The sequence below is a fragment of the Panthera pardus genome, unplaced genomic scaffold (genome assembly GCF_024362965.1).
Source record: "Panthera pardus isolate Hobbes unplaced genomic scaffold, ASM2436296v1 HiC_scaffold_20, whole genome shotgun sequence".
In the NCBI taxonomy this organism is placed as follows: Eukaryota; Metazoa; Chordata; class Mammalia; order Carnivora; family Felidae; genus Panthera; species Panthera pardus.
Window position 1 is genome coordinate 31,708,787 of NW_026526766.1, and position 13,090 is coordinate 31,721,876.

A 13,090-nucleotide genomic window follows, 5' to 3' on the forward strand; every position below is an offset into this window, starting at 1 on the left:
TAGTGACAGCTAACGAATTGATCAAAACTTATTTAAGCAATATAACTGAAAAAGAATTTAGAATAATAGTCATAAAATTAATTGCTGGGCTTGAAAAAAAGCATAGAGGACGGCAGAGAATCTATTGCTACAGAGATCAAGGGACTAAAAAATAGTCATGATGAATTTAAAAATGCTATAAATGAGGTGCATAATAAAATGGAGGCAGCCACAGCGCAGATTGAAGAGGCAGAGGGGAGAATAGGTGAATTAAAAGATAAAATTGTGGAAAAAAGAGGAAGCTGAGAAAAAGAGAGATAAAAAATCCAGGAGTAGGAGAGGAGAATTAGAGAACTAAGTGATGCAATCAAATGGAACAATATCCGTATCATAGGAATTCCAGAAGAAGAATTGAGAGAAAGGGGCCGAAGGTGTACTTGAACAAATCATAGCTGAGAACTTCCCTGATCTGGGGAAGGAAAAAGGCATTGAAATCCAAGAGGCACTTGGAAGAGACTCCCATCAGACGTAACTTGAATCTATCTTCTGTATGACATATCATAGTGAAACTGGCAAAATATAAGGATAAAGAGAGAATTCTGAAAGCAGCTGGGGAGAAACGGGCCCTAACATACAAAGGTAGACACATAAGGCTAGTGGCAGACCTATCTACTGAAACTTGGCAGGTCAGAAAGGAATGGAAGGAAATTGTCAATGTGATGAACAGAAAAAATATGCCAAGAATCCTTTATCCAGCAAGTCTGTCATTCAGAATAGAAGGAGAGATGAAGATTTTCCCAAACAAACAAAAACTGAAGGAATTCATCACCACTAAACCATCCCTACAAGAGATCCTAAGAGGGACTATGTGAGTGAAATGTTGCAAGGACCACAAAGCACCAGAGAAACCACTACAAGCATGAAACCTACAGACATCACAATGACTCTAAACCCATATCTTTCAATAACACTGAATGTAAATGGACTAAATGCTCCAATCAAAATACATAGGGTATCAGCATGGATAAAAAACAAGACCCATCTACTTGCTGACTACAAGAGACTCATCTATTGAGTCATCTGAGGACACCTTCAGATTGAAAGTGAGGGGATGGAGAACTATCTATCATGCTACTGGAAGTCAAAAGAAAGCTGGAGTAGCCATACTTATATCAAACAAACTAGACTTTAAATTAAAGGCTGTAACAGAGATGAAGAAGGGCATTATATAATAATTACAGGGTCTATCCATCAGGAAGAGCTAACAAATACAAATGTTTATGCACCGAATTTGGAAGCACCCAATTATATAAAACAATTAATCACAGACATAAGCAACCTTATTGATAAGAATGTGGTAATTGCAGGGAACTTTAATACTCCACTTACAGCAATAGATAGATCATCTAGACACAGGATCAATAAAGAAACAAGGGCCCTGAATGATACATTGGATCAGATGGACGTGACAGATATATCCATAACTATGCATCCTGAAACAACAGAATATACTTGCTTCTCGAGTGCACATGGAACATTCTCCAAGATAGATCACATACTGGGTCACAAAACAGCCCTTTATAAGTATACAAGAATGGAGATCATACCATGCACACTTTCAGATCACAATGCTATGAAACTTGAAATCAACCACAGGAAAAAGTCTGGAAAATCTCCAAAAGCATGGAGGTTAAATAACACCCTACTAAAGAATGAGTGGGTCAACCAGGCAATTAGAGAAGAAATTTAAAAATGTATGGAAACAAATGAAAATGAAAAGACAACAATCCAAATGCTTTGGGATGTGGCAAAGGCAGTCCTAAGAGGAAAACACATTGCAGTCCAAGCCTATCTCAAGAAACAAGAAAAATCCCAAATACAAAATCTAACAGCACATCTAAAGGAACTAGAAGCGGAACAGCAAAGACTCCCCAAGCCCAGCAGAAGAAGATAAATAATAAAGATCAGGGCAGAAATAAACACTATAGAATCTAAAAAAACAGTACAGCAGATCAATGGAACCAAGGGTTGGTTTTTTAAAAAAACGAACAAAATTGATAGACATCTAGCCAGGCTTCTCAAAAAGAAAAGGGAGATGACCCAAATAGATAAAATCAAGAATGAGAATGGAATTATTACAACCAATCCCTCAGAAATGCAAGCAATTATCAGGGAATACTATGAAAACTTATATGCCAACAAACTAGACAACCTGGAAGAAATGGACACATTCCTAAACACCCACACACTTCCAAAACTCAATCAGGAGGAAATAGAAAGCTTGAACAGACCCATAACCAGCGAATAAATTAAATCAGTTATGAAAAATCTCCCAACAATAAGAGTCCAGGACCAGATGGCTTCCCTGGGGAATTCTACCAGACATTTAAAGCAGAGATAATACCTATCTTTCTCAAGCTGTTCCAAAAAATAGAAAGGGAAGAAAAACTTCCAGACTCATTCTATGAAGCCAGTATTACTTTGATTCCTAAACCAGATAGACCCAGACTTTAGCCTCTACTACAAAGCTGTAATCATCAAGACAGCATGGTATTGGCACAAAAACAGACACATAGACCAATGGAATAGAATAGAAACCCCAGAACTAGACCCACAAAAGTATAGCCAACTAATTTTTGACAAAGCAGGAAAGAATATCCAATGAAAAAAAAGACAGTCTCTTTAACAAATGGTGCTGGTAGAACTGGACAGCAACATGCAGAAGATTGAAACTAAACCACTTTCTTACACCATTCACAAAAATTAACTCAAAATGGATAAAGGACTGGAATGTGAGATAGGAAACCATCAAAACACTAGAGGAGAAAGCAGAAAAAGACTTCTCTGACCTCAGCCACAGCAATTTCTTACTTGACACATCTCCAAAGGCAAAGGAATTAAAAGCAAAAATGAACTATTGGGACCTCATGAAGATAAAAAGCTTCTGCACTGCAAAGGAAACAATCAACAAAACTAAAAGGCAACCAATGGAATGGAAAAAGATATTTGCAAATGACATATTGGACAAAGGACTAGTATCCAAAATCTATAAAGAACTCACCAAACTCCACACTTGAAAAACAAATAATCCAGTGAAGAAATGGGAAGAAGACATGAATAGACACTTCTCTAAAGAAGACATCCGGATGATCAACAGACACATGGAAAGATGCTCAACGTCGCTCTTCATCAGGGAAATACAAATCAACACCACACTCAGATACCACCTCATGCCAGTGAGAGTCACTAAAATGAACAAATCAGGAGACTATAGATGCTGGAGAGGATGTGGAGAAACGGGAACCCTCTTGTACTGTTGGTGGGAATGCAAACTGGTGCAGCTGCTCTGGAAAACAGTGTGGAGGTTCCTCAAAAAATTAAAAATAGATCTATCCTATGATCCAGCAACAGCACTGCTAGGAATTTACCAAAGGGATATAGGAGTGCTGATGCATAGGGGCACTTGTACCTCAATGTTTATAGCAGCACTCTCAACAATAGCCAAATTATGGAAAGAGCCTAAATGTCCATCAACTGATGAATGGATAAATAAATTGTGGTTTATATACAATGGAGTACTACATGGCCATGAGAAAGAATGAAATATGGCCTTTTGTAGCAATGTGGATGGAACTGGAGAGTGTTATGTTAAGTGAAATAAGTCATACAGAGAAAGACAGATACCATATGTTTTCACTCTTTAGTGGATTTTGAGAAATATAACAGAAGATTCCATGGGGGAGGGAAAGGGAAAAAAAAAAGTTAGAGAGGGTGGGAGCCAAACCATGAGAAACTCTTAAAAAACTGAGAACAATCTGAGGGTTGATGGGGGTGTGGGAGGGAGGGAAGTGTGGGTGATGGCTATTGAGGAGGGCACCTGTTGGAATAAGCACTGGGTGTTATATGGAAACCAATTTGACAATAAATTTCATATTAAAATTTAAAAAAAGAATGAATGGGCTAAAGAAGAAATTAAAAAGGAAACTAAAAGTACATGGAAGCCAATGTAAATAATAACAGCACAGCCCAAAACCTCTGGGAAACAACAAAGGTGGTCATAAGAGGGAAGTATATAGTAATCCTGGCCTTCCTAAACAAGGAAGAAAGGTCTCAGATACACAACCTACTTTACACCTTAAAGAGCTGGGAAAAGTACAGTAAATAAAACCCAAAACCAGCAGAAGACAGGAAATAATAAAGATTAGAGTAGAAATCAATGCTATCGAAATGAAAACAAAAACAAAGCAACAACAACAAAAAACAGTAGAACAGATTAATGAAACCGGGAGCTGGTTCTTCAAAAGAATTAACAAAATTGATAAACCCCTAGCCAGTTAGGCACAAAATAAAAAGGACCCAAATAAATAAAATCACGAATTAAAGAGGAGAGATCACAACCAACAGTGCAGAAATACAAACAATATAAGATAATATTATGAGCAATTATATGCCAATAAATTGGGCAATCTGGGAGATATGAACAAATTCCTAGAAACATAGAAAACTACGAAAACTGAAATAAGAAGAAACAGAAAATTTGAACAGGCACAAAACCTGTAAAGAAATAGAATTAGTAATTTAAAAATCTCCCAAAAAACAAGAGTCCAGGGCCAGATGGCTTTCCAGGAGCATCCTATGAAACATTTAACGAAGAATTAACACCTATTCTTTTGAAGCTGTCCCAAAAAATAGAAATGGAAAGAAAATTTCCAAACTCATTCCATGAAGCCAACCGGATTCAACAATACATTAAAAGAATTATTCATCACGATCAAATGAGATTTATACCTAAGATACAGGACCTGATACCTGCAAAACAATCAATGCGATACATCACACCAATAAAAAAAAAAAAAAAAAAAAAAGACGAGAACCACATGACCCTCTCAATAGATGCAGAGAAAGCATTTGATGACATAGCTTGACAACAAGCATCCTTTCTTGATAAAAACCCTCAAGAAAGTAGGGATAGAAGGATCATACCTCAAGATCATAAAGGCTGTATATGAAAGAGCCATTGCTAATATACATCCTGAATGGAGAAAACTGAGAGCTTTCCCCCTAAGGTCAGGAACATGACAGGATGTTCACTCTCACCACTGTTTTTCAACACAGTATTGGAAGTCTTAGCCTTGGCAATCAGACAACACAAAGGAATAAAAGCATCCAAATTGGCAAAGAGGAAGTCAAACTTTCACTCTTTGCAGATGACATGATATTCTATATGGAAAACCCAAAAGATTCCACCAAAGAACTGCTAGAAATGATCCATGAATTCAGTAAAGTCACAGGATATAAAATAAATACACAGAAATTGGTTGCAATTCTATACACAAATAATGAAGCAACAGAAAGAGAAATCAAGGAATCGATCCCATTTACAATTGCACCAAAAACCATAAAATACCTAGGAATAAACCTAGCCAAAGAGGTGAAAAATCTATACACTGAAAATTATAGAAAGCTTATGCCTTCCAGTAGCATGATAAATAATTCTCCATCCCCTCACTCTCAATCTAAAGGTGTCCTCAGATCTAAAATGAGTCTCTTGTAGACAGCAAATAGATGGGTCTTGTTTTTTTATCCATTCTGATAGCCTATGTCTTTTGGTTGGCGCATTTAATCCATTTACATTCAGTGTTATTATAGAAAGATACGGGTTTAGAGTCATTGTGATGTCTGTATGTTTTATGCTTGTAGTGATGTCTCTGGTACTTTGTCTCACAGGATCCCCCTTAGGATCTCTTGTAGGGCTGGTTTAGTGGTGACAAATTCCTTCAGTTTTTGTTTGTTTGGGAAGACCTTGATCTCTCCTTCTATTCTAAATGACAGACTTGCTGGATAAAGGATTCTCGGCTGCATATTTTTTCTGTTTAGCACACTGAAGATATCGTGCCAATCGTTTCTGGCCTGCCAAGTTTCAAAAGAGAGATCAGTCACGAGTCTTATAGGTCTCCCTTTATATGTGAGGGCACGTTTATCCCTTGCTGCTTTCAGAATTTTCTCTTTATCCTTGTATTTTGCCAGTTTCACTATGATATGTCGTGCAGAAGATCGATTCAAGTTACGTCTGAAGGGAGTTCTCTGTGCCTCTTGGATTTCAATGCCTTTTTCCTTCCCCAGTTCAGGGAAGTTCTCAGCTATAATTTCTTCAAGTACCCCTTCAGCACCTTTCCCTCTCTCTTCCTCCTCTGGGATACCAATTATGCGTATATTATTTCTTTTTAGTGTATCACTTAGTTCTCTAATTTTCCCCTCCTACTACTGGATTTTTTTATCTTTCTCTCAGCTTCCTCCTTTTCCATAACTTTATCTTCTAGTTCACCTATTCTCTCCTCTGCCTCTTCAATCCGAGCTGTCGTCGTTTCCATTTTGTTTTGCATTTCGTTTAAAGCGCTTTTCAGCTCCTCCTGACTGTTCCTTAGTCCCTTGATCTCTGTAGCAAGAGATTCTCTGCTGTCCTCTATACTGTTTTCAAGCCCAGCGATTAATTTTATGACTATTATTCTAAATTCACTTTCTGTTATATTATTTAAATCCTTTTTGATCAGTTCATTAGCTGTTGTTATTTCCTGGAGATTCTTCTGAGGGGAATTCTTCCCTTTGGTCATTTTGGGTAGTCCCTGGAGTGGTGAGGACCTGCAGGGCACTTCCCCTGTGCTGTGGTGTATAACTGGAGTTGGTGGGCGGGGCCACAGTCCGACCTGATGTCTGCCCCCAGCCCACCGCTGGGGCCACAGTCAGACTGGTGTGTGCCTTCTCTTCCCCTCTCCTAGGGGCGGGATTCACTGTGGGGTGGCGTAGCCCGTCTGGGCTACTTGCATACTGCCAGGCTTGTGGTGCTGGGGATCTGGCGTGTTAGCTGGGGTGGGTAGGCAAGGTGCATGGGGGCAGGAGGGGCAGGCTTAGCTCACTTCTCCTTAGGTGATCCAGTTCAGGAGGGGCCCTGTGGCAGCGGGAGGGAGTCAGATCTGCCGGAGGGATGGATGTGCAGAACCACAGAGCTGGGTGTTTGCACGGTGCCAGCAAGTTTCCTGGCAGGAACTGGTTCCCTTTGGGATTTTGGCTTGGGGATGGGCGAGGGAGATGGCGCTGGCGAGCGCCTTTGTTCCCCACCAAACTGAGCTCTGTCGTCCGGGGGCTCAGCAGCTCTCCCTCCCTTTGTCCTCCAGCCTTCCCGCTTTCTGAGCAGAGCTGTTAACTTATGACCTCCCAGACGCTAAGTCGCGCTTGCTGTTGGAACACAGTCCGTCAGGCCCCTCCACTTTTGCCAGCCAGACTCGGGGGCTCTGCTTGGCCAGCGAGCCGCCCCTCCGCCCCGGCTCCCTCCCGCCAGTCCATGGAGCGCACACTGCCTCGCTGCCCTTCCTACCCTCTTCTGTGGGCCTCTCGTCTGTGCTTGGCTCTGGAGACTCCGTTCTGCTAATCCTCTGGCGATTTTCTGGGTTATTTAGGCAGGTGTAGGTGGAATCTAAGTGATCAGCAGGACGCGAGGTGAGCCCAGCGTCCTCCTACGCCGCCATCTTCCCTCTCAGTCCCTGAAAATTATAGAAAGCTTATGAAAGAAATTGAAGAAGACACAAACAAATGGAAAAACATTCCATGCTCCTGGATTGGAAAACAAAAATTGTTAAAATGTTGATACTACCCAAAGCAATCTACATATTCAAAGCAATCCGTATCAAAATAACATCAGAATTCTTCACAGAACTAGAACAAACAATCATAAAATTTGTATGGAACCTGAAAATACCCCAATAGCCAAAGCAATCCTGAAAAAGAAGACAAAGCTGGAGGTATCACAGTCCTGGACTTCAAGATGTATTACAAAGCTGTAATCAAGATTGTATGGTACTGGCCCCAAAACAGACACTTCGATCAATGAAACAGAGTAGAGAACCCATAAGTGGACCCACAAATTTATGGCCATCTAATATTTGACAAAGCAGGAAAGAATATCCAATGGAATAAAACAAGACTCTTCAGCAAATGGTTAAGGGAAAACTGGACAGAGACATGCAGAAAATGACCTTTCTTATACCATACACAAAAATAAACTCAAAATGGATGAAAGAACTAAGCGTAAGACAGGAAGCCATAAAAATTCTAGAGGAGAAAGCAGGCAAAACTTCTTTGACCTCCGCTGCAGCAACTTCTTACTCAACACGTCTCCAGAGGCAAGGGAAACAAAAGCAAAAATGAACTATTGGGATTTCATCAAAATAAGAAGCTGTGCAGTGAAGGAAACAATCAGCAAACCTAAAAGCAACTGATAGAATGAGAGAAGATATTTGCAAATGACATATCAGATAAAGGATTATTAGTATCCAAATCTATAAAGAACTTATAAAACTCAACACCCAAAAAACAAATAATCCAGTGAAGAATAGGCAAAAGACATGAATAGACACTTATCCAAAGAAGACATCCAGATGGCTAACAGACATATGAAAAAATGATCTACATCACTCATCATCAGGGAAATACAAATTAAAACCACAATGAGATAACCCCTCACACCAGTCATAATGGCTGAAACTAACAACTCAAGCAACAACAGATGTTGGCAAGGTTGTGGGAAAAGAGTATCTCTTTTGCACTGTTGGTGGGAATGCAAACTGGTACAGCCACTCTGGAAAACAGTATGGAGGTTCCTCAAAAAGTTAAAAATAGAAGTACCCTATGACCCGAAATTGCACTACTAGGTATATACAGAAGTGATACATGTGTGCTGTTTCAAAGGGGCACATGCACCCCAATGTTTTTAGCAGTGCTATGAATACCAAAGTATGGAAACAGCCCAAATACCCATCAACAGATGAATGGATAAAGATGTGGTATATATACACAATATATATGTGGAATATTACTCACAATCAAAAAGAATGAAATCTTGCCATTTGCAACTATGTGGATGGAACTAAAGAGTATTATGCTAAGCGAAATTGGTCAGTCAAAGACAAATATCATGTAACTTCACTCATGAGGAATTTAAGATACAAAACAGATGAATGTAGGGGAAGGAAAACAAAAAGAATATACAAACAAGGAGGGGGGCAAAACAGAAGAGACTTAAATGCAGAGAACAAACTGAGGGTTGCTGGAGGGCCTGTGGGTGGGGTGATGGGCAAATTGGGTAAGGAGCATTAAGGAAGACACTTGTTGGGATGAGCACTGAGCATTATAAATAGGGAATGAATCACTGGAATCTACTCCTGAAAACATTGCACTGTATGCTAACTAACTTGAATGTAAATTAAAAACAAACAAACAAATACATAAATAAATAAACAAATATATTTTTTTAAAAAGTGTATAAGCTTCTGGGAAGTCTCACCAACCTCTAGCAAGGCCAAGGGGGTTTGCAAGGGTTTTGTATCCCTGCTTATATTCCCTGAAAGCACTCCTACCCTCTAGATGTGTGGGATACTAAAGCTTGTCCCTCAGGCTGAAGCTCTAGGCTAAGTAAGCCTTTTTCATAGGAAGATTGGGGTTTTTCTGTCTGTGCAGTGCCTAAGGCTAATGGCCTGCCAAGAACTGTCTTTCCAATTGTTACAGTCTGGCCACCAGGGCCAGGCAATTAAAGTGTGTCCCCTGTGTGGATTGCACATGCCCATTGGTTTGGGCAAGGCAGCTAGAGATTATAGGGGGTAGGCCACATTCACCAGCTTCAGAAATGCAGCGGGCAAATGTCTTCACTGCATGCCCCTACATACTTTAGGAATGTAGTGCGAGAGTGCCTTGTCTGTGCACACACACCAGCTTTAAGCTGAAAGGTGGAATGTGGTAACTACTTGCTCTTGCTCACTCCAGCCAGGAAGTGGGGAATCACTACAACTGCCTGTGCTCTCTGGCCTAAGCAAGTGCTATAACCATTTTCCTCCTCCCTCCCACACAAGTTGGTGAGAGGGTGCTGTATCTGAGCTCACCTGCCTGTGCTTGCAGGCTATGTGGAGAATGCAACAACTGTATCCACCAGCGTCTCCATTTCCAGGAGGCACCTCAATTATTCCATCCCTCCAGCCAATACTTCCAGATCAGCAAATGGATGTCCTCGCATAGAGTCTAGGTGCTTTTCAAACTGCTGTGTTTTGTTTTGTTTTGTTTTGTTTTACTGAGTCTTGGGGCAAGTAAGGCCACATGTGAGTTCTCCAAGAAGAGAATCTCAGTTTCTTTTTGCATTTTGGGACTTGTAGATTTCCTGGGGCCTTGTATTTCCCATGTAGATCTCACAGGCTGGAGCACCCAATATTGTATTCTAACCCTTCACTCCTCTGATAACTCCACATTAATCTGGTGATACCTCTTCCTGTTCTGTGTTGCCATGCCAGGGGATGGGGTTTTTGTGAGACTGTGTCTTTGCCTCTCCTACCCATCTTTATGTGGTCTTTTTATCTTTGTTGTATCCTTTTGTTGCTATTCTTTGTTTTGAAGAGCAGTTCATCTACTTTTCATATCTATTTCAGAAGAAAATGATCCATATATAGCTGTAGATTTGGTGTGTTCATGGGAGAAGAAGGTAAGTTCAGGAACTTATCATCATCACCTAAAACTTCTTCCAAAAATTTCAGTATGAACAGTGCTGGGGGTGAAGTTCAACTTTGAAGAGAGCCAAATTGTAATGTGTGGGGGCAGAGGATTGTGAGTTGCAGATGGGAGTGGGGATTGCATGTGAGATAATTCTGATGTGAGTTGGAAATAAAAAACCACAAAACATAAAATCCATAATTGTTTAATTAAATTTTAAGATGGAGATGAAGAGAAGGCAGAAAGTAGGGAATCTTGAATGTTGACAGGATTGTAATTCTATTGGCTCTTTACATGCAATTAAAAGCTGCCAAAATCTCACCCACTCAGATCTCCCTCCTTTGGAGATTTGATTCTCTGCCAAACTTTGAGTAATAAATAGAATCTGCAAGCCCTCTGAACACAGAGCTGCTGCTTTTCAGAGGAGAAATCAAAACAAGATTACACGGTAAGAATAAGACTAACATTCTGGTAGATTCTTTTCTCAGGTTTGGCAAAATAAGATCTTGGGAACCATGGAGAACTATTTTTTATTTCTATAAAGGATTAGGCTGAATTGTTGCTATTTATTGCCAATACTAGTAAAAGTTGATAATAATGATAGTTGCTACTAACTTATAATTCCACTTTGATTTCCTTTGGGTGATTTGGAAAATCATTAATAAATTGCTAAAATTGATTATTAATAGTCTTTATAGTAAGTTTTTCTCCCCCACCACAAAACTTCATAAAACAAGTTGATAACTGTACTTCCAAGACAAACCTACTCACAATTGTTTACCAGTGGTTTCAAAAAAGGAGGACAAATAGAAGAACCGAGAGGGGTCATCCCTTCAAAATCATCTACTCAAAAATAAACAAGTTTTTGAAAAAATAAGTAATTTACATCCTAAATGACTAAATGGGTAAATTCAAAAGCTTATTAGTTTTGCTACTATTCTTCATTTAGACAATTTCATTTAAAGATTTTTTTCTCTTTATTTGTTACTGTCTGCCTTGTGGCAATTTTTTTCTCCTTGCACTTTTCTCTGCCTTATCTTTCCACACATGAATACATACCTCCAGACTATTTTAATAAAGAAAATGGCACAAATCCAAAAGTACTGTTGCTTCACAAAGTTGATTCTAGAAGGTCTTTGGAAATTTGAGAGTTTAGGACTAAGTGTGGTTGGATCTTCCTGACTCTCACTCCCTCCTCAGCACTGTGCTTCTTCAGCTTGAATCATCCCTGTATACTGTGGTCCTATGCTGTTCCCAATATCCCTATTGCTTCTCACATTTGTCTTTAGAATACTTGATGCCCCTCTTTAAATTTTGCCCCAAAAGGTCATGGCTCTGTGTTCAGAAAACTTCAGAGTCCTCTATTTCCCAAAGTTTAGGGTGCTTGAGAAGAATCACATAATTGAGTAATATGCTTAAATAGTTAACTCTCTGAACAAGCATAACTCTGCAGCTCAAATTTCACCTTTTCTCCATTCTTCTCTGAAAGGATCCTAGATTTCCCATCAAACCTTGGCTGGTAGCTACATAAAGCATTTTCTCGGCAATGACCTAGATATTTTTCGATTTCCCATCACTGTTTAGCTTACAATATATACAGCCAGAATGTACCTCTTTCTTTTTCCCATTTATGGAGAGGGAAGAATTCTTAGAATTTTTACTTAGGGTTTGAAACAGGGCTAAAAGTAAGGCAAGAGACTGAGAAATGGAAACTGCCACTCCTGGTTAGGGTCTGCAGAGGGTTAAAGAAACAGAACTTACAACTAACTTCTGGGAATGTGTGTGAGATTCAGTTGTAAAAGGTTCACTCATGGGGGAATTAAATCATTACAAGCAAATACTGTTGGGTGTGTGTATGTGAAGCACAGAAGGGAGAAAAAAATAAACACCAAGGAATATTTATGTGAGTATTTGACAGAACAAGGCCTTTTTTGGAGATACTCATGCAGAATTCAATCTTTACAGGGAAGGGGCGCCTGGGTGGCTCAGTCGGTTAAGCGTCCAACTTCAGCTCAGGTCACGATCTTGTGGTCAGTGAGTTCGAGCCCCGTGTGGGTCTCTGGGCTGCTGGCTCAGAGCCTGGAGCCTGCTTCCGATTCTGTGTCTCCCTCCCTCTCTGCCCCTCCCCCGTTCATGCTCTGTCTCTCTCTGTCTCAAAAATAAATAAACGTTAAAAAAAAATTTTTTTTTTTAAATCTTTACAGGGAAGTACTGCAGAAGGGACAGCACTTGGAGGAAGAAAATTCAGGGAATTTTTATGCCAGTAAATCTGATAGCATGAGGTCATTTTTGGAGATGTGAGTGTGACTGTGCCAAAATCTATGTATCTTTCATTCAACAAGTTGAAATTTTGGCAGACATGGTAAGAATCAAGAACGTCTGTCAGAATCTTTCTTATTTATATCACAGCTTATAGCAGGGACATTTAGAAACAAGACCAAAAATAATCTCCTTGAAGAGCAGAAAAAAATCTTAATTCCTTCAAAAAAAAAATGATGCTTGGTTCAAGGACTTCAGGAAATCATGGTAAAAACCTCTAATCTTTTTTTCAGTTTCCCTCTGGGTTCTCTGGTGTTGACATCTG

At 39.7% G+C, this 13,090-nt stretch overlaps 1 protein-coding gene across 3 annotated transcripts in view; it reads left to right on the top strand.

Moving 5' to 3' along the window:
• The first annotated feature begins 10,888 nt into the window (after positions 1-10,888).
• The window catches only part of IL33 (interleukin 33), a 38,376-nt gene continuing 36,174 nt past the window's right edge, over positions 10,889-13,090 (top strand). For 2 of the 3 annotated variants that reach the window (XM_053907885.1, XM_053907886.1), the window contains exon 1: positions 10,892-10,954. The gene's annotated coding sequence lies outside the window, so the exon portion shown is untranslated. Of the gene's footprint in view, positions 10,955-13,090 lie in introns of all 3 variants that reach the window. The other variant, XM_053907884.1, reaches the window with a different exon arrangement.